The 22,323-nt window shown below is 45.5% G+C and overlaps 1 protein-coding gene across 3 annotated transcripts in view; it reads right to left on the reverse strand.

Moving 5' to 3' along the window:
* The window catches only part of DICER1 (dicer 1, ribonuclease III), a 66,734-nt gene extending 44,687 nt beyond the window's left edge, over positions 1-22,047 (reverse strand). The window contains exons 1-3 of one of the 3 annotated variants that reach the window (XM_039254557.1): positions 21,797-22,047; positions 2,811-2,874; positions 1,798-1,893 (exon numbers count right to left, since the gene is read on the reverse strand). The gene's annotated coding sequence lies outside the window, so the exon portion shown is untranslated. Of the gene's footprint in view, positions 1-1,797; positions 1,899-2,810; positions 2,875-21,796 lie in introns of all 3 variants that reach the window. The other 2 variants (XM_039254556.1, XM_039254558.1) reach the window with 2 other exon arrangements.
* Between the last annotated feature and the right edge of the window lie 276 nt (positions 22,048-22,323).

The following is a 22,323-nucleotide window of genomic DNA, read 5'->3' on the forward strand; positions in this document are numbered from 1 at the left end:
CCATCGACTACCGCCCCGTCATGCTGCTCTGGGTCGTCCTTACTGTGGGCTGCTTGCTGTCTGGGACGACTTATGCCAAAGGCCTGATGCCCTCACCCTTCACCCAACCCAAATGCCAACCAAGACCGATCTAAACTATGGCAAAAGGTATCAGGAAACCAGCATAAATCCTGACTGCTGAAGAGAATAAAAAAGGAAGAAGGCAGCTAAGCAGATCCCCAATGAGCTCTCCGTCCACCTGCGAACACCACGTACAGCCAGGAACCCACGGCACCCCCCTGCTGCTGTCACCGCTGCCACCATTCTTTCTCACACAGAGAGCAGCAAGCGGTGTAACTGTAATTAACAAGTCCAGAGAAAGAGGCTACAAAAATAAATGAGAAGACTGTTCCACTTTTTTACAAAGGGAGATTGTAGTCTTCAAAACTGTATAAAATACAAAGAAAAACATAAAAATGTCCCAGATTAAAGGCTATAGAGAGACGTGACAGACAAACGTGGGTGAGTGCCCTCAGACCGGGTCCTGTGGCGCAGAACGACTCCATAAAGCGCATAACAGAGCCCCTGATGGAGCCGTCAAAGTCACCGGGCCTGGTAACTGCACTAAGGCTGTTTAAGAAAGCCGCTGCCTTCTGCTGAAGAAACAGACCCGCAGCGCCGAGGGCTAAAGGACCAGGAGACGCGCGCAACTTCTTCTCAAATGGTTCAGACAGAGAAGCTACACATGAGTACAGAGAGTGTGCACAACCGGTGAAGCAGACGGGGCAAAAGCCCAGATTCTCTGTCCCATTCTTACTCCTGTGACTCTGCTGCACGTCTGAAATAGTCATTTCCAAATAAAGACTTTCAAAAAGGAAATAAATACGAGCGGTGAGACTGGGACTCCCTCGCACACTCGATCACCCGCCACACCCAGAACGTGGCAGACAATCAGGGCGGCTCGTGGGATGAAAAGCACGTCCACGTGAGTGATGGTAAAACCCTTCAAACGGCTTCTGTCTGCCTTGCAGATGTCAGGTCACCTGGCGCATATCTGCAGAGGGACGCACGTACACCCCTGGTTCTTCTACCAGCACACGTGCTCCCCAGGAGCACAGCTGCGGGTCTCCTTCCCTGCTGCGACGTGCCCCACGTACGTCCAGGTGAGCAACTGATACGCTCAGCAAGGGAGTCACGACCGCCGCACAGTCATGTACAGAAGCGCCACTGTTCCACACGACTGTGTGTGTGGTCTGGAAATCCACACCCTCTCCTGGGAGGGCGGGTGCGGGAGAGGGTGTGCAAGGAGACAGACGACAGCGATTTAACCCGCTCTTCGTAAGGTCACACCAGTTGAGTTCATCTTCACTGATGGAATATAGTGGCCCCAGAGAGACCCTTTCTATTTCAGGAAAGCAAATCCAAGACGAAAACCCTCAACAGGTAATCTGAGACCGCGAAAACAGAACAATCCGTAATTTTGCCAATTTTTACTTCCTTTGACATGTCTAAGTAGATTTTTTTTTTCCTTAACCTGGTCTTAACGAAAAGCTCTACATCTCTGCTGGTAAGTAAGGGCTCTGTCATCTCACACACGAGCCGACTGTTGGTTCACTGCTTTCGCAGGGCCAAGAGACGCCTCGTGATGGCTCCTCGATGACAGGCTTTAACTTTCTGGCCAAACAATTTACATCCATGAAATCGGTGAGGCCGTGGCATAGCTCCTATGTTATTATTCACTCAGAAATAATTTAGTAAAACACACGAATAAAAACTCTCTTCCTCTTTCCACATATGATAGAGAAGTCGCAGATTTACCGTGTTAATGTCTGAGATCTCTGCGGTGCTGCTGTCTGAGCTGCATTTTGACATTGTGATAGCAGTTTATTGGAAAATCACAGCATGCCCGAGCTTCTGCTCTAAAAATAAATGCAAAGATAGCCACGTTTAAGATTCCTGTACTTAAACCGAACGTAAACACATCTACAAGAAAGCCCTATTGAGAGGAAGAGCTAAATAAAAGACCATTATGTTGTATTAAATGTTGAACAAAAGACATTTGGGTTATTTTAGGAAGTGAAGTCTTATTCTAAAACAAAGAACAAGAGAGTGGGGGCTATAACAATAGCTCGCCTAATTCCCAGAGATCTGGGTAAAAGGAAAAGTTAGAGAAAAGGTCAAGAGAAGATGGCACAATGAATATAAGAAAATCAAACACAGGAAATACAATCTAAAGATAGCAGCTAGAGTAATGGGGGGGAGGGGAAGACGACAATGACACGTAGATGTCATTTCCTAAATTCACATACACGAAAGAAATGGGGATCACCAGAAGAGGCACGTGGCTGAGAAATCCAAATCACCGCAATGCATGCGTGAGCTCTGTCAGTAATTTCAATTTCTCAGAATGGAATTAAAAACACAACAGTTCAATCCACACTATAAACTCTTTCACAGAATTCATTCACGAGTAAAGGAATTCAGAACAATACTGTTATAAAGAAATATAAATTTAGTGTGGTTCTGGTAAAAGATTATAAATCAAAAACTAAGGAAGCGTGTTAACGTGGAAAGCTTAATTTAAATAAGAAATGTTGATTTTTGTCGGATTTGACACCAAATCTTGCTTGTGCTCATTACGCTAATGACCGCAGCGTCTCCACTACCACAGGCTCGGAAAAGCAATTGTTAGACGCCTCAGTGTCTGGTCTAGTCGGTTCAAGGGCATTCAAGCACAGATGACACTCATTTCACAGACAAGTTCGTTTTGCTCATCAGGTTCAGAGTAGAACGGGGAGCCCTTAGCACTATTGTAGTGTGTACATATTTACCTCAAAATGCTGATTCTAAGTTCTTTCAGTTTCCAAGTCTGTATTAATTCATACCCTAGGTAACCTAAAAGCAATCAGAGAGAGTATTTTAGAACAGTGAACTCATTTTTAAAAACCAACTTTAAGAAAATTCCTAGTTGACACAATTTTCATAGGTTAACTTATCAGAGGAAGATTCCAGGTAACTTAGTTTTCTACTCAGTCACGGAAAGAGTACATGCCAGAAAGAGCTGCCTTTAACTGTATTATGCTTTAGTACAATTGAAAATGGGTGTGAGTTGTTAGGACAATCCAGTTAGATAGAAGGGTGCGTTCTTAGAAGTAACTTACATCTTCCTCCAGTAAAATCTGACTTTAAAACTACGGGAAGCCTATGTGGGTGGGTAACCATGTTTTCCCAGGAGCCGATCTCCCCTCCTCTGGCGTCTGTTTGGGTTGCTAAAGCCACCTCCTCCCTCCTTTGACACTTAATTCCATTTTATACCGCCACCTAGTAAGATACAGACTCAATACACCGTCATGGCCCCATCCATCACGCTCCACGCTGTTCTAATTCATAGTCACGCCTTTGCTCAAAACACCTTTAACTAAAATAATAAAGCTGACAATCCTTTAGCTTTCAGTGCAACTCCACTATTACCAAATTACTGCTGAGTTACCTGAATTATTTCCTTAGACAATTCTGTATAGACATTTGAGAGTTACCATGCCAAGGACAACAACTTACTTCATGTTCATAAATATAGAGCCACTAGATCCAGTTTTCTCATTTTCATTGATGACCCTAACTTGGATTATAAACATGCAAACCCCTGTTTGATAAGCCCCTCTATGGCGGCTCTGAAAAAGACATGCCAGGTACCAGACACCCGGTCAAGTTCTAGTCGGAACCCACCAACTTCACCCACATTAGCATCTAAATCCGGCCAAACCCCTTCACACAAGGGCTTGTAAGAACGGACAGCTTAACCATTCTGATGTGAAGTCCAGAAGCATCTAGAGCCTCCCGGGACACATTTTCAAAACGGGTAACAAAACTTCCAACTCAGTCATTCCATCATAGAGTGTCAGAGATGCGGATACTCCTAACTCCACAGGCACGGCTGTCCAGGTTCCCTGTCTACTCTCCTGAGCCCAAAGAGGGACACTGCCATGACGCCCCCTAGTGGACCAAAGAAAAAACCCACACATCAACACTGGGACCGTAAAACGCTGTCAAAAGTTACTTCTTAAGCTAACAGAGAAAACTAAGGACCGTTTGAAGAGCCTTTAGATCCTAGCAGCAAATGTGCTGGGGAGATACGCCTAAGATCACCAGGCGAGTCTGTGGTCAGAGACGCAGAGTAACGGGTCTAGACGATTACGGGCATAAAGGCAAGTTAAAATAAGAGGTGTCATTCTCCCAGTTGATCATAAAAGGGAAGAGAGTCTTTCTCCCTCCCCGCAAAACCTACCTCCAGTCACGAAGATATGAGGAAAGGAGCAATTTTATCTTGAAAACATGGGTGTCAAGTGTCATAACCACCCAACTATACAAAAGAATGAGATTTCTTGGTCTTTTGGAGCCTGTTTAGCAGACAGCCGCTGAGGCCTACGGCAAGCTGGTTTAACGCCTACCCAGTAAGAAAACTGTGCTCTTCCCTCTACCTGTGTGGATGAATTTTCTGGATGAAGAGGAGGTTCCGTTTTCAATTATATTCCCTCAACACTGGTCTTTAAAACAACAACGACAACAACACAACCATGAAATATATTCTCCAACAATATTCAGGCCAAATAACAAATTCTCATTTCTTGGAACTTGAATTCTAGAGAAATCCAACACCGTTTAGAGAGAGGATTCTGGGGGCACCTGTCTGGCTCAGACGTGAGAGTGTGTGACTCTCGATCCTGGGTCATGGGTTCGAGCCCCACGTTGGGTGTAGAGGTTACTTAAATAAATAAATAAATCTATAGAGAAATAATTGTTTTAGATTAAAAACAAATCAACAAAAACAAAACATAAAATAGTTTTTTTTGAACTTCTCCCTTCCTAAGCCATTAAATGTGGTAAAACTGACCCTAGTTTCTAGGACTTGAATCACACTCACTAGCCTTCCTCTCTCGTACTCCTCTATGAACCAAATACATTTCTGGGTTTCTATAAATCTGTAACAAACATATTATGTTTACATCTCCATGTCATTATGCCGAAAGTTAGATCTGTCCAAACGCGGAACCGAATACAGGTCAAACACCATTTTAACAAATATCATCCATCAAAATCTCCACATAAAAAGCATCTCTGGGCTGCCAGCCAATGGCCCACGTACTTGGAATATTTCTTAAAAAGACAACATTCCTACACACCAAAATGGCACCCGGAACTGTCCCTCCCCTTCGGGTAATGTACAAGGACATTTCCCCTTCAGTTTTGTTTCAAGAAGTAAATACCTTAATACACCACTAACTTTCAAGGTGAATTTTAAGGTTAATGGTTGATTCCAAGTTTCCATCCTTTATTCAATAAAAATGTTGTTCAACAAGTGCCAGAATTTACTCAGTTCATGAGCATCTTCTTGTATGTCTTTTATGTATCACCTAAGGACATCCCCGAGAGGAAAAAAGGCCAGTTTTCTGTGTTAAGCTGTTTTAACACAATGTAACGCATGCACATTTTAATGCTAAAGAGACGTCAGTCCTGAGACAAAATGCTTAGGACAGGCCACTGACTATGATGGCCGCAAACATGTGAAAAGTTCCGGGCAAGCAGTGAGGCACCAAGCACTGTAGTGCAAGACGTGCGCCCACTCCTGTCATCTGCTTCCCCAGAACCCGGTGACTCGTATATCCCAGCCTTCACGTGAGCTGCTGCTTCCAGACCCCCCCCCCCCACCCCCCGCCACTCCCTCATCCCAAAGAACCTGACACCTATCCTTGGACTCCCCTCTCATACAGCACACTGTGGCGTCTATACCACCCAAATCATAGCTGTTTTATATCTTCTGCTCCATATTCAATATTATTGCTAAGGCTACTCCCCCCATCCCCAAACTGTAAGGTTTTCCAAAGGACAGACTCTCTCGTACTTGACTTACACAGAATTGAAGGAAAGCTGGAAACAGCAATAAATATGTTTTCCTTAACTAATTCTATGTGGAGAAAAAACCTTATTAATCAAACTTTAAATCAATATGTATCTTTTTGCAGGTCAAATAACAAATTCAGCTTGGATGCTTCTTACTTTTAAAAGACTTTAAACCACCCACATTATTTAAACAAGCTTAACACCCCCATCGTCACCCCGTCCCCCAACAAAGCAAAGTTCAGGGCTGATCAGAAGCCATCAAAGGTGCAGAAACGTCCATGAGCAGTGATAACCCTGACAGCACCCAGCTATACCGACCCCACCAGCCTCGCCCTCTGAGTGCTCCCAACCTCTGCAAAATCGTCTTGCACGTTAATGCAATCTGTTGTGTTACAAACTTCGAAAATGTCTCAGCAGCAATGTACAGCTCTAAAGTTACAACATAACTAGCTGAGAAAACCCAAAGACTCATTCATTGTATTAGGCTTAAAATCCAGATAAAATTCTATTTAATGTCAACTAATAAATGTAGAAGGAATGAGAGAAAACAAACCACTATTTTGAACCATCACGTTAGTAACTGAGGCAAGAGTCATGAATGGATGCTAAAGCGACTGGGTGAAGTTTACAAAAAGATATTTACGTCATCTCAAAGTATCTCTGCACAGATTACCTAGGAACCCTAATGGAAACTGTTAACTTTGCACCAGGAAAACCTGACAGATGACCTTCTTAACCAAAGTGACATCACCACAACTGAACAAACTGACCCGTATCGCCCAAATGGGATGAACTGAGAAAGAAATGTCATTTATGTAGATTTTCCTATCCAAAGTGCAAAACTTGAGTCTCATCATGAGGAAACATGGAAACCAAATTTGAGATTCACTTAACAAAGCAGCTAGCTCGTACTCTTCAAATATGTATCACAAAAGCTGAAATCTGAGAAGCGATTCCAGATCCCAAGCTAAACGTGACAGCTATGTGCAATATACACGGTTCAGTTCCTGGACTGACTCCTGTACAGGAGAAGGAAAACGGCCATACAGGACATTACTGGGAGGAAGGGTGATCAGCACAGGCCACCTGAAAACAGGCCACTTTGGCATAGGGATTATTCTGGGCGAAAGGCCAGAGAAGTAGCAGCCACGGAAGGAACTCTCTGCCCTTCTTCTTTCTGCCTAAAACCAGGACATAAATGTGGCTTTGTGAAAGTGTCCCTCCTCCCCACTCCAGTACCAGGAAGAGATGTTAATTACCACAAAAGACCCAGATGGACGTGAATCTGCATAAACAAACCTTACTGACATAACACCCACTACTTTCCCTCGTCTGTTTCCCTCCCCACCACTGACCACCCCAGAAGCCCAAACTCATTCCTTTTTTCTTGTCACTCATCCAAAATACATGGCCCTTTATTAAAATGGCATGTACGCTCTCAAGTCTAACTGCCTTCCTGGGTTTTCACCCCTGGGTGAATCTCCAGTGTGCATGCCGAATAAATCTTTTCTCTGGTTCATCTGTCCTTTGTCAATTTAACTCACTTGATCCACTAAGGGCACAGAGGAAAAGGTTTTTTCCTCCCCCCTAGAGACACTGGTGAAATTTAACTGTCATTATCAATGTCAAATTCTCCGAATTCGGTAACTACACTGTGGTTATGTAAGAGAATCTGCTCTTGCTCCTAGAAAATCTGCCTCGAGCATCCAGTAGTGAAGAGCCGAAGGCCTGCTGCTTGATCTAACAAGGCTCAGGAAAATAACGATGTGCAGAGAGAGAATGCAAATGTGGTGAAACGTTAACTGTTGGTAAACATAGGTAATAATATGGGAATTCTTTATACTATTCATATACTTCATGAGTTTGAAAATATTTTAAAACAAAGCAAAAAACATGACTCTACCAAACACTGATACAGATGTCTGACTATCAAAATACCGAAAAATGGAAATTATCCAATTGTATTTCAGGGCAGTATAAAAAGTAGTACTTAAGGTGATGTTCCCCACTTAAAAGACCATTGTTTTGCCTCCTGCCCCTTAAATTGTTCATTCATTCAGCCAGTATTTACTGGGCGGGACCTCCACACTGCCGACTCGTGTTGTGGAGGTGGGCACCGGACTGGAGCCTGGATTTGAAGGGTGAGCGGTATCGGCAGCGGTCAGGGAGGGGACACAGGGCATCACTCGAGGGAGGAGCCCGCACGTGGAGGGAGAAGCACTGAAAAGAAACCAGGCAAGTCACATCGGGGACGTCGCAAGCACTGTGCCGCGCAGCACCTGCCCACACGAGAGCAGCAAGGCAGGACAGGGGAGACAAGCAGGAGCGACAGCATGATGGCACCTTCAAACGCAGCCCCGCCAGGGCCGTGAGCCTGTGGGCTCCAAGCCAGACCTGGGCCTCTGCTCTTCTGGTCTCCACACACGCCCCGGGCTCTCACCCGGTTCATCTCGGCCACGAGCTCTCTGCGGGAGGCCCTCCAAGGCCCGGTGACAGGAATGGTGACAGACAAGGGACTTCTGAAGTTTACTCTTTGCTTTAGAAAAGACCTTCCTTTTCCTCGTCCTAATCACCACCTCTGCTCACACGGGAACTTCCCCTGTTGGCACACTGAACGTCCCCTGTCCCCGGCACTGGGCACTCACTCATCCCAATCGTGAGGGAGGCAGGATGGCCGGTCCCTCTCTCTAGGGACGACTCTCTATCCTTGGCTACCTGCGGCACACTGCTATTTGGGGCTCCCCACCTGGTGATCAAGGGAACTTCCGGCTGTTCCAAAAACGGACATAATCTAGTAGGGAAGATGGAGGTTTGTTACTGCTGAATACAATTTAAAAAAATATATCCATTACGGGAGTTAGAGGTTTCAAAAAAGAGAAGCAGCATCAGAATAAATGCAGCCTCCTAAGGTAACCACCTTTATTTCACTCAACTACCTTACAATTAAACCCAGAACACACATATTAGAGAAAGAAGCCAGATGAGAGGGGGAAAGGAAGTGGGCTCCGAAGTCAGAGTGGTGACAGGATCCATCTGTGAACTACAAGATCTTGGGCAAATGACCTCATCTGCAAAGCTTTCAGCCTCCACATTTTTTTTTTTAATTCTTTTAAATGTTTATTTATTTTTGAGAGAGAGAAAGGCAGAACACAAGCAGGAGAAGGGCAGAGAGACAGAGAGGGAAACACAGAATCCAAAGCAGATTCCAGGCTCTGAGCTGTCAGCACAGAGCCTAATGCAGGGCTCGAACCCACAAACCCGGAGATCACAACATGAGCCGAAGTCAGACACTCAACCCACTGAGCCCCCCAAGCACCCTGCATTCCTAGGGCTCTGTGAACATGTCAGCCTCTGGCTCCTCTACATGATCCCACAACACATACATTTAATTCTTTGGCTACTTCAAATATGCAAATCCCTACACAAACAGGTACAATGTTACGTGTGGAAGAGAACTTCACCATTGGGGGGAGGAGGTGAAACACTGCAAGAGCCTCTAGAAAGAGCCCTCAGCTTGACGGGCAATGAAGAGCACGTGACATTACTGACATATCTGGGGACGACAAAGGACGGGAAAGGAGCAGGAACCAAAACCACAGCTGCAGGCTCACATCTTTCAGAGTATTTATAACCCTCTTAAAAAAAGAAAGAAAGAAAGAAATGCAAAAAACATAGGAAAGAATCCACACTAGACCAAAGGGCAAAATCCCAGCAGCTACCAGCTCCTGCGAAGGCAGTGGGCTGCTGACCTGCTCTACGGCCCGGACACCAGCAGAGCCACTAGGACACCCTACACGTGCTTCCGAATTTTCCACACCTGCTTCCACCTTATTGCACGGACCAAGGCTGCCGTCTGTACGGGGCCTGCTCAGGAAGTGCACTACAGTCTGAATGCACTCAAGGCTGAAAGCCTGAGTAAATGTTTGCTATCTGCTGCCAAGGACCACCAACTATCAGTCCTGGGGTGGGGGAGGGTGATTGAAAACAAAAGAAGAATATTAATGGAGCTCAGAGCACCACATAACCAGGTATGGGGAAAACAGGAGTCAAACCAGTAGAGCAAGATGCCTCAAAACCTTCAATGGATTGATTCCCTCCACAATCAGGATACAATCCAAAATCCCTACTGCACACGGCCCTACGTAATTCTACCACCTCCCTGCAGACACACCACCAAGCTCCTTTCTACCCCAGGGCCTTGGCACATACCACCCCCAGCCCTCAGCTAACCGCTCCTCCACCTTAGGTCTGGTCAACAGTGCTGCTTTTTCAGAAAGTCAACAGTTTCAGTTAAAAGACAATCAATCTATACATCCAGAACCAGCTGGGGTGTCCGGCACACGCAGGATCTTTCTGGAAGAATAAATGCGGACAATTCTCACCAAGAAGCAATCCTACGGTAGAGGTTATTTGAATACTGACTGCCCTGCTCCCAAAATGTTTTTAAGATACTATTACTTCCTACTTTAACGACTTATTTTTATTTTTACTATCACTTAGAAACAATTCTGCAAAGACAAGCCAAGAACATGTTAAATTATAATTCGCTACAGTCAAATTGATCCAAGATGAAATGTGGTTAAAGAGTAAAAATTCAGCTCCGAATCTGCTGACAGATTCCATGTAACAATAGCTTTTGAACATAATTTGGTTTCAGGGAGCTAACTCTGCATCTATATCCCACTTGTGCCTAAATTCTAAGAGCATAAAAAACCTTTTCAAGTGGCATTCATCACTGCTTACTCTTCCATGAACCACAATAAAGAGCATTCTTCATATTAAATCTCTTAACGATCTCTTAAAAAGTTGTCATTTTTCCAAATGGAGCAACGTTTTATCTGGTTATTTCTGTTTTTAGTATCAATGACATCTTAGTAGCCACTAAAGAAAGTACTTCAGAAGAAGTGGGCAAATTCCCTGAAAAACACAACCCACCAAAATTAACATCTAAAGAAACAAAAAATTTGAAGAGGGCTATAGTTTAAAAAAAAAAAGTATTAAAAACTCCCAAGCCCAGACGGCTTCACTAGAGTGAATTTTTCTTAACATTTAAAGAAACTACAATCTTACATTTAAAGAAACAATCTTTAAACTACAATCTTAACAACAAACCCTTCGGGAGGACTGAAATGAAAGGGAATCCTTTCCAACTCTTTCCATGAGACCTGCATAAACCTGACAACAAAATCTGACAAGGGCATTATGGTAAAGTAAAATTACAGACCTGTCTCTCAAACCAAAAATGCAAACAAAAATACTAATCAAGATGTCAGTAAGCTGAATCCAGGAATATATAAAAAGGAGAATGCATCACGACTAGCTGCAGTTTATCACAGGAATGCAAGGACGGCTTAACGTTCAAAAGTAAACTGATTTAGGGGCGCCTGGGTGGCTCAGTCAGTTGAGCATCCGACCCTTGATTTTGGCTCAGGTCACTATCCCAGGGACGGGGGATCAAGCCACACATCAGACTGCACAATGAGCATGGAGTCTGCCTAAGATTCTCTCTCCCTCTGCTCCTCCCCAGCTCACACATGAGCACAAGCGTGCACACACTCTTTCTAAAAAAAAGTCAACTGATTTATCAATTTTTAGTATAAAGCTGCAATACATAAGATAGTGTGGGTAATGGCACAAGAAAAGACAATGCAACAGAACAGGCTATGGAATCAGACCCAAACACGTAAGGGTCATTTAATTAACAGCAAAGCAATACTGTCGTGTAGTACAGAATGATGGTCTTTTCAAATAACAACTGGGTTAACTGTGTGTCCAGATGGGAAAGTGAGTCTTGACTCCTTAAGTCATACACAAAAATCAATGCCAGTTGGACCGTAGTTCTAAATGTGCAAAGTAAAACAATGAAGTCTTCAGAAAACAACTCAAGAGAACACCTTCATGTCCTTGGAGTAAGCAAAAATTTCATAGACAAGATGCTAAAATCACTAATCATAAAGAAAAAAAAAGGACAAAGTGAACTACATCAAAAAGTAGACTGTTTATGATCTGATCTGATTAAAAGCGAAAGGCCAGCCAGGGTAGGAGACACAGAAACAATTCCTACATGCTGGTAAGGAAGAGGCAGACAAGCAAATGGCGAATGGGCAGAGGACTTCCCGGCACAGGATATCTCCTGGTCAATAATCTTCACAAGCAATCAGAGGGATGCAAAGTAAGCCACAATGAGCTGCTACTACCACACCCATCAGAACAGCCAAAATGAAGACACAGGGTATCAAGCGTGGGAAAGGATGTAGAGCTTAGAGAACTTTCACACAAGGCTGGCAGAACACTGTAAATTGAAAGTATCTGCTCTGAATATACGCACAGACTATAACCCAAATAATTCCAGTCTCTGTGAACACCGACTGAAATATACACATACTCACCAAAAGACATGCGAAAGAACTGCACTACTCCTAACAGGCAAAACTGAAAACAAATGCCTATCAACAAGACAACAGACAAGTAAATATGGACATATTCATATGACAGAATACCACGAATCTCACACACACGAGATGTTAAGTGAAGCAACCCAACACAAAATCCCAACACAAAATCATACCATATAACTTCCACTACATAAACTTGGAAATAAGGAAAAGTCAGTACGGTGTTTACTTTTTTTTTTCCTTGGCCAGGGGACAGGAGTGTAATTGCCTGCGACGGGCACTGAGAGGAGCCTGTAAAACACTGGTCATATCTGCTCTTGATCCAGGCACCAGCTACAGGCGTGTTCACTCTGTGTATCCTTGTGATTTAGGTACTTTCCTGTTTATCGGTTGAAACTGATTTCACTTAAAGTTTATTTTAAAAGAGAAGTAAACAATCCTTAATACAATACGTAAAAATCCTTCATGTACCATGGTACCTATGAAATACCAAAAGTTCCCACAGTAAGAGGGAAGAGAGAAGATTTACCTTTTATGGAACATTAAATTCTATCATCTAATTTAATCCTCAAAACAGCCCTGAAGCTACGGTCATTTCCATTTTACCAGGGATCTGAAATAACTTACGCAATAAATGGGAAAGGTGGAATTCTACTTGAGTTCTGACTCTCAACTTAATTCTACAACATACAATACACGATGATCTCAAAGGAGGGGTCTACTAACACCGATCTGCCAGTCAAAATAAGCTGGATATGGCCCCTTTGATCTCCTCAAGGGGCTGAAAAACGATTAAATGCAATTTAAAAATAACAGAAGCAAACTGAATGTTTCATTTTCAGCTGAACACATTTAAGTAAAACTACTGCTTTAATTTTAAAGCCTTTGGCAACTGAAATCAGCCCTGTCCACTGCCATTTCTTCTTGGCCTTTTTAGCCTAGGAACACACGTGCTCAATAAACACACAATGACTGTATACCCCGCCATTTCTTCTAGTATCTTTATTCCATTCATCTAATGACTAAACATGATTCACTACCTGATACAAATACTATGGAACGACTTCTCTAATGAAGTGAAAAGTACTAGCTTAAAAGAGATGACGATCATAAAGGGGGTCCAGATATGGTGAAATATACTAGATAAATTAACAGTACCGAAACTACAACATACTGTGTGATTTGTGTCTTCACTCGATACAGATAACACAAGTGAGCATTTTACCCGAGCACCTGCTGCAGACACAAACAATACAGGTTTCGTACACTACGTGCGTGCATATCACGTGTGTATATGTGTGCGTGTTATCCGTGTGTGCTTGTGCACATGCTTTAAAGAAAAGGCTTTCAAAAAAATTGTTCCTTTCCCTATTCTTGGCCGAAGTACACACCCAACTCACAAGTAAAACAAACTTCCCAGAATTCTCTTTTCCTAACGTTCGCCAACACAAAAGCTAGGTGTTTACAATGACTGGGTGTCAAAACAATGTTTTCCTTCAGAACTGCATCATAGGTCAGTGGAAATTTTTTATAAACATATCCCCAAAGGGAAGTACTATTTTGCAATGCCTTATTTCCCATGTTTTATCAAAGAAGGGCTGAAAACTAAGGGTATATATAGATAAGCAAAAAAGAATTATTCCTTTGAAGGCGCTAATTGTGTTCAGACAAGAAATTACAGCTTTTGCCTTTCCTCCAGTTCAATTTACCTCCTGCATTCAAATGCCTAACTTAGATGTCTTTTGAGTTTGTTTTTTTAAATCTTTTTTTCACATATTCTTATCAACAAAATTCTGCCTTTCCCTTAAAACACTCAAAATTATGTTTGGTCTAAGATTGATAAATGACTTGACTTTATTATATGCAGCAGGTACATCTAAAGATTTAGAAGTTCAAGATTCTCCCTTTTTAATGCTTAGCTATACAAGACTGTTAGAAAAACTAGGTGCTCTCAGTATAGTAATAAACACAAAAGAAGGGGCGCCGGGGTGGCTCCGTTGGTTAAGCGTCCAACTTTGGCTCAGGTCATGATCTCACGGTTCATGGGTTCAAGCCCCACGTCGGACTCTCTGCTGAGAGCCAGCTCAGAGCCTGGAGCCTGCTTCAGATTCTGTATCTCCCTCTCTCTCTGACCCTCCCCCACTCATGCTCTGTCTCTCAAAAATAAATAAATGTTCAAAAATATTTTTTAAAAACACACAAAATAAAAGTTTTTAAAATCAAAGTACCACTAGACACTTTCCTCATTAATAGTACCCAAGGCCTCCTGATGGGTTACTTGTTCCTCACCCTCCTGGCCAGGTAAAAGCCTTCAAACCATGTTAGATTTTCTCCTCACGAACCAACATTTACCAAGCTGTACTGGGAGCAGAGACAGATGATGAAAGGCCTCAACTCTCTGAGAGATTCTGCCATCCATTCAAGCCAAAATCTGGCTCTCTCTACTTTTCAAGACAATTTCTCCAGGTGTTCATCCTACATCCCTGCTCAGAACCACCCACAGTTCCCTTGTCTCCTTCCCCGCCCCCCCCGTCACTGTAAACAAACCTTAATACTAAAAAAAAAAAAAAAAAAAATGCGACCTCTATTTTCCATGCCCCACGTTTAGTCGAAATTCTCAGCTTGAAATGGAGGGGTCCCGGGGTTCTATGGGTGCCTAAAACATCACAGACTAGAAGATAACTCAGGGACTTGTAAACGTTCTCGTTTCACTAGTGAGAAAGTCAAAGTCTAGAAAAACCAAGGTGACCTGCCCTCACCACAAGGCTCATTATTTAGAAGGAAAATCAAGCTAGAACAGAGGTTTCTTAACTGCACGTTAGGCTGCTCTGTCCCTGTCCGTCCATCCATCATGTGGGGCCTGTGCCTCAATCATCCAGAATGTTGTCCCTGTTCCTTATTTAACCTGTGACTTGCGTGTGTGTGTTGACATGGCCTAATCGAGCCTGTGCAGAAAGAATTCAGAAGGGACCCCTGCTCCTCCTACAATTTTATGTGAAATTATGAGTACGTACATTTTTCTGGGAATAAGACTCACACCTTTCAGCAAATCCGTAGTCTCCCAAGAGTTTAGAACCACTGGCCTACACCAAGGATGTGTGGCAGATACATAAAGAGTTCGTGATGGTGCGAAATACAGATTCAAGGATGATGTATTTATTCGTGCATAACAGGAGAATCATGGTTATTCAGGGAAAGTCAGCGACACACCAGCACAGTTACACCTGATATCACTGTTACAGGGACCGAGTCAGACAGAGAGCAGAACCATATGATGCAGCGCAGACAATTCTCAGCAGAGACACCTGCCTATGCAATGCGGCTCTCAAGCCCTCCTTTCCCTTTCACCTTCCATCATAAATGATTGGGACACACATCTCTATAGCATTAATGGGGGGATGGGATGGTGAATCACAATACAATCACATTAGGAACACAGCAAGATTTTCTCTAATACAGATAAAGGGAAAACAGTATCAGGCGAATGTTATCCATCAGGAGCTACATGCCAGAAGAGGGCTGAGAGTTTCAGAAACTCATTTTTCCCTCACAACCTCAAGTAGGTGATTTTACAACCAGTTTACCAATGAGGAAGCTGACGCTCAGAAAGATGGCCGTACAGCCTATGTTCCTCGGCTACAACCCGGAGCGATCCGCATCTGAACCTTGGTCTCTCTGAGGTCAAAAACTGGATCTTACACATCCCTATAACGCCATAACAAAATATTAGTATTTAATTCTGCAAGGTGGATAAAGCTTAAAATACCACTGATCAGAGGTCCTCATGAGACGTGTAAGGGGAGAGGCCTTCAAATCTTTGGGTTTGGCAGGTTAATTCTGCTCTCCTGGGCTATAACCAACAGGAAAGCACAAGTCCCGGAATCTCCGAGTATTAGAGAAGTCTCCGGCCTTTCTTTTCCCCTTCAAATAGGGTTATTGACCTAACTCCTTAGTCAAAGAAACTTCCAGGGGCGGCTGGAAGTGGGTTAAGCGTCAGCCTTCGGCTCAGGTCATGATCTCACAGTCTGTGGGTTCGAGTCCCGCGTCGGGCTCTGTGCTGACAGCCAGCTCAGAACGGGGATCCTGTTTCAGATTCTGTGTCTCCCTCTCTCTCTTTCCCTCCCCGACTTGTGCTCTGTCTCTCTCCTTCTCAAAAATAAATAAAACAAAAAAAAAATTTTAAAAAAAGAAACTTTCTACATCATTTCAATGATCAATTTTTAAACTGAGATCCTTCTCTCATTATTTGAGTTAAGTACATTATTTTTAAAATTCTTAACGGGCTTGCAGACATCTAATTCCCAGGCCATTTTCCAAACATGTTTTTTTTTAAATCGCTACTTTATTGCACATTGAGCTGTCAGCAAAAACAGAACCACCACCGAGGACCACAGTCAGGCCACAGTCAGGCCGCCTCAACCATGAGAATGCTGTCAATACCAGTACAACTCCCAATTTCTACAGCAAGTTTCTTCTAGGGGCTTCTTAACACTTCTCCTGGTCCACAGTGTTTCTCTGCACCTAATCATCTGTACATCACAAACGGAGGAGAATCAAAAATCGGACGGCATGATGCGTCCCAAACCAGAAGAGTAACGATCGTTTTAAAAGCCTTAATATACAAGCAAGATCGCTCTCTGTGAATCTATCTTGCCTTCTAAGGACTACTCGAAAAGATTAAATATAAACTAATCAACCCATCAGGCAAATCTGAGCACCTTCTCCGCCAGGCACACTACCCTCTCCACCTAACACAGCCAACACTTTTGATATCCGCACGGGCCTCAAAGGTGAGAACGCTTCGGCCAAAACGGACTTGTTTTCTCTCTTTCCAGTGAGTCTTCGGGACCTCCTCAGACACTTTCTTGCAGCATCTTCTCAGTCACTTTCATAAAACGTAAAGCAACCCTGTATACGTAAGAATCCCAAAAATTCATTGACAACTTCAGATGAACGGGAAAGCCGCTGTGTGCTCAGGATCCATGTTAACAAAGGCCTTTTCAGATGACCGGAGATTTAAATTTCATCAGCCAGACCTCAGAAAGAATGCCTTTTCTCTCTGTGTTCATTCACTGAGTGGACACCACCGCGTAAGACAGGGAACCCACCCACGTTCCCCAAGACTGGCAGAGAGAATCTGGAAGATCCTGACTGCCTACGCTGTCCGGAAGAGGGTTCCTTTGTGACTGGAGTGTGATTCAGCTTCGGTCAAAAGCCTGAATGAGACCACTGATGTTGCGGGACAGCACCTGAGAGGTTAATGAACTAAACACTGACGAATCGAATTACAGACCGACGTGCACCTGCACTCCGGAAGCTTTCCTGCTCTGCCCGAGGCTTTTCTCCAGTTTCTCCAAAACGGCATGTGCGAAACGTTTCCCTAGCATCTCTGTAACGGAACACATCTTCTCCACGTATTGTTAATGGCATCTTATGCAAGAGTCCAAACGAGTCTTCTTCGTACGAGACAGAAGTCTGCTTCTCCTGGTACGCTTCCCCTCATTAATCAATGCCAACTACATAATTAGTTCTGTTTCCTCTTTTGCTTTGACTAATAAAAATCAAAACAAGACAAAACAAGTCTTTGGTCACGTGCAGATGCTGAGGCTGTCCTCGCCCTCAGCCTCTCACCCATAATTCCTTCCAGCCACCTCCACGCTCTACCCCTCAACCTTTTCCGCTGTTTTCGGTCTTCTCAAGCCTGTCCCTGAGCGTGAGCCCATCTCAAGTCCTTTCTCGACGTAGACACATAATAAAGCAATAAGCGGCGGTCTCTCCGCAGACCGTACTACTGCTGGAATCGCTTCCGCAGAAATGAGCTGTTAACTAAAAAGTCAGCCTCTATCATGCAAAGGATTTGGTGAACATCAAAGAATCAGAAGATAGGGAGCAAAAGATCCACCTGGCGGGCTCAGGGGGCGGACCACAAGAGAGAGTGTGCTGCTTCCCCAGATGATCACCCGCTTCGGCAAGTTAGGAAAAACGACCCCAAAGAAATTCGTGAAGAGCCAGTAGAACACGCATCCGTCCGCTGGGGTTTGTGAAGGAGGTAAACCCCTGAAGGTCCGAAAGGCAGAACACAAGGTAAACAAGATAAACCCCTGGCTCGCACTTACTGTTTACACGAATTAAACACAGATCTTCCCGGCTTCGTCCTCTCGCACCCACCCTCAGAGCACAACGGGGCCCCACAGTGAGTCAACTGAACTCACGCCTTTGAACATGTACCTGCCACACAGTGATAGGAAGCGAGGTCATAAAATGAGTACATCCTGGGCCTCAAGGAGATTAAAGTCGTCTATGAACAGAGGGGGATTATTGGTAGGGGGTGTAACTGCCTAGGGCAACCCTCAGAAAGCTCGCGTTGAGCTATAATTCTGACTCCAGTGTTTTGATGGTCAAGAAACAGCCTGACCGGAAGGCAGGGCCTCAAGCAGATACTCGTACACGTGTGTTCCCAGCAGCGTTAGTCACAAAGCCAAAAGGCAGATGCGACCCAAGCGTCCATCCATGAAAAACCAGATAAACAAACTGTGGTGTGTATATACATGTACACGGACTATGATTCAGCCTTAAAAATGGAGAGTCTGAGGGGCGCTGGGGGGCTCAGTTAAGCGTCTCACTTTGGCTCAGGTCATGATCTCGTGGTTCATGAGTTCAAGCCCTATGGCAGGCTCTGTGCTGACAATATTGGATGATTCCACTCCGATGAGGTTCCCAAAACAGTCAGATTCAGAGACAGAAGGGTGGCAGATGCCCAGGTCTGGGAGGGGAGTGCAATGGGGAGTTAGTGGGGAGAGTTCCAGGTGAAGGTGATGGAAAAGTTCTGATGATGGATGGTGGTAATGATTTCAAAACAACATGCATCTACTTAAGGCCACCAAACTACACACTTAAAATTGGTTAAAAAGGTAAATTCCGTTATGCAGATTTTACAACAAAAAGGGAAAAAAATATGAATGAGTCGGATAATCAGGGGTCACCAGACTATTTAAGGTCAGAGTTTCATTCATTCAATGATTTATCTTTTTTTAATGTTTAATGTTTATTCATTTTAGAGAGACAGCAAGAGACAGAGCACAAGCAGGGAAGGGGAAGAGAGAGAGGTTGACACAGAATCCGAAGCCGGCTCCAGGCTCTGAGTGGTCAGCACTGAGCCCAAAGCGGGGCTCGAACCCACAGACCGTGAGATCATAACCTCAGCCAAAGTCAGATGCGTAACCGACTGAGCCACCCAGGCGCCCCAGGATTCACCTGCGTCTTACGCAGGTTTTCTCCGAAAATCTGCCTGAAACAACAAGGCAGTGTGCTACACAGAGCCCACACGCAAGGGCTCTGAAATCAAACCAAGACTGACTTTTGACTGCCACTTCTAGATTCCTAACTCAGGTCAATTAATCTGAGTCTTCGTCTCCTTGCACATAAAAGAAGGATGATACTGAGTCTGCCTGGGGGTCGCAGGGAAGACTGAATGAGCATGTATACAAAAGCAGCAAAACATCTTGGCAGAGAAAAAGGAGGCATTTTTTATTAATAAACGTTTCCTTTCTTTCCTTTGCCACAAGTAATGATCACAGGATATCAATCAGGTCACGAGTGAGAGAAGCTCTATGAAATACCTGATTTCTCAGATGAAACAAACATGTCACGTGTCAGATAGCGGCAGGAAGTCTCGGCATCCTAAGAATCATTCCTAGAAGGCAGCACTACACCAAAAGAAATGCCAACTCTGTGACACCACAAAATCACTATCTAGTAAGAATCACGAGCCACATAAAAATAAAAGGTCTTCCAAAACGAAGACAAGAAAACAACCTTGCTGTATCTGCTCAAAAACAAGAGTCACAGGCATAATACACAATAGACAGAAGTTAACCTCTGATGATGAGCTGATAGCATTAAATTAAATACCTACAGGAAAAGATCTTTTCTCCCTGAATTAAATGGACTCCTACACCTTTTCTTAAAACAGCATGTTTATGACATGAATAAATCCATTAACCCATGTTGCCATTTAAATATTTATAGTGACCCTATTACTGGCAATCTTTACAGTATTTCTAATCTATAGAGTAAGCTTTATATGGCCTAAATGAAGTTCTTAATTATATGCACGTGTGCATATACGTCTATGTGTACAGTGTATATTCCATGTAATACACATGTGCCACAGGTAGCTAGGGCTTTAAAGACAACACTGCGAAATAAACTGATTATTCCGGAGCCTAGATATTAATAATATTCCCCCAAATACTAGTAGTACTAAAACTATTACTCCCTAGCAGTCTCATTCAGAATCCTGCACCATCATCCAATAAATTGTTGGAGCTCTTGATTCAGGTGTGTATTCTTCTTGAGAAAATTTAATGTTTACATCAAGACATTTTCAATTTGGTGAACCCTCTATTAGAGCACATTAAAAAAATATATATATATGTACTTTCCAAGTTATTTAACTCCTAACTCCTGCCCTTTTCCATTCACTGAGTGCGCTGCACTTGAAAAACAAGCAACAGAGGACAACTGAAAAGTCGGGATTGTAAAGACTCAGAAAATTCAAAGCCAGAAGCTCCTCCATGTGGCACAGACTTCAGTGATGAGTCCTTAATAAGATGAATCATCTCGTGAGAGTCCTAAGAATGCTCGGACTTTTCCTATGGATCCGGAACGTGTCCCCCGCAAGAATGACTTTCTTCACAAACGCACAGACTTGAACCCTCAAGACCAAAGGACTCCTTCTGGCTCATCCTCGTTGTTACAAACCTCCAGGCTATTAAAGATACATTACGCGGTGCGCTCGCCCGGCTGCGGGCAAAGCCTCCCGGGCAGCTCGGCTGTTCTAGACCATCCACCTAAATCGGACGCGGGAACCTGAAACAGACACCGACTGCCCAGGGATGACAAATCCTCAAGAAAGGCCCCTCCGCAGGGTTCCGGCGTTCTGGCAACAAAAACATCGGAGGGGAGGGGCGGAAAGATGGCCCGGGCCACCAGCCCCGGGGGGGGGGAGACCCAGATCTGGTCACCAGCCAATACACACCAACAATCAATGCCGGCCGGGCGGGACCCCAAGGCTCGTGCTTCCCGGCCGGCACCGACAGCCGGCCTTCCTGCCCTCCGAGCAGGCCCGGCACGGCCCCCAGGGTGCTCCCGACCGCCGCCGCGCGTCCCGCACGGCTCCCGCGTGCGTAACCGGACCTGTCAAAGCCTGTTCCGCGCGGGGCCCGCGGGCGGCGGCGCCGGCTCCGCGGCCCCGACCGCCGCCGGCTCGACCGCACCGCGGCCCTCCAAGGCGCCGACCCCGGAGGGGCGCCAGGGGGCCGGGCGGCGCGGAGCCCGGCCCGGTGGACGCCCGGCCCGCAGGCCGCGCCGCCCGGGAGCGGGCGAGGCCGCGCCATCTGGCCGCGCCGGCTGCCCCGCTCGGCGGGTCCGGGCCCCGGGCGCCCACGCGGGCCTCCGCGCGGAGGCGGGCGCAGCCGCTCCCCGCCCCGCACACAAAGCGGCTCCGCGGGAGCCCGCCTCACCTGCAGCACGGGGCGCCGCGGGCCTTCGAGAACCATCGGACCCCGCTCCGGCGCGCGCGTCACAGCCCAGGCCTCCCGGTGCCGCCTGGCGCCGCCGCCGCCGCCGCCATTTCCTCCCGCTCGCCGTCGCCTCGTCCCCGCTGTCAGGTTACTCCATTCACCTGGGCCTGGAGCAGCCTGCGCCGCGCCTCCGCCTCGACCCCTCCCGCCCGCGCCTGCGGAGACTGCGCAGAGCCCGGCTCGCCCGCAGCCCGCGCACGGCCCGCGGCAACGGCGCACCGCCGCTTGAAGAATCCCACCGGCGCCCGCGCCGCACCCCCCACTCCGCGCCCCCACGCTCCGCCTGGCCCCGCTCGCCCCGCGCCGGCATGAGAGCGAGCCTGTGATTGGACAGAGCGCGGCGGTGAAAGGTTAATCGCGGCCCCGCAGCCATTCAGGAGCCGGGAGACAGCGGACGCGGGAGGCGGAAGCCAGGCGGCGTTGGCGGCCCAGCGTCGGGAGTGGACTGGCGAGATCCGCCGCCTGCG

The sequence above is a fragment of the Hyaena hyaena genome, unplaced genomic scaffold, assembly GCF_003009895.1.
Source record: "Hyaena hyaena isolate Hyena2069 unplaced genomic scaffold, ASM300989v1 scaffold_493, whole genome shotgun sequence".
NCBI classification, from domain to species: Eukaryota; Metazoa; Chordata; class Mammalia; order Carnivora; family Hyaenidae; genus Hyaena; species Hyaena hyaena.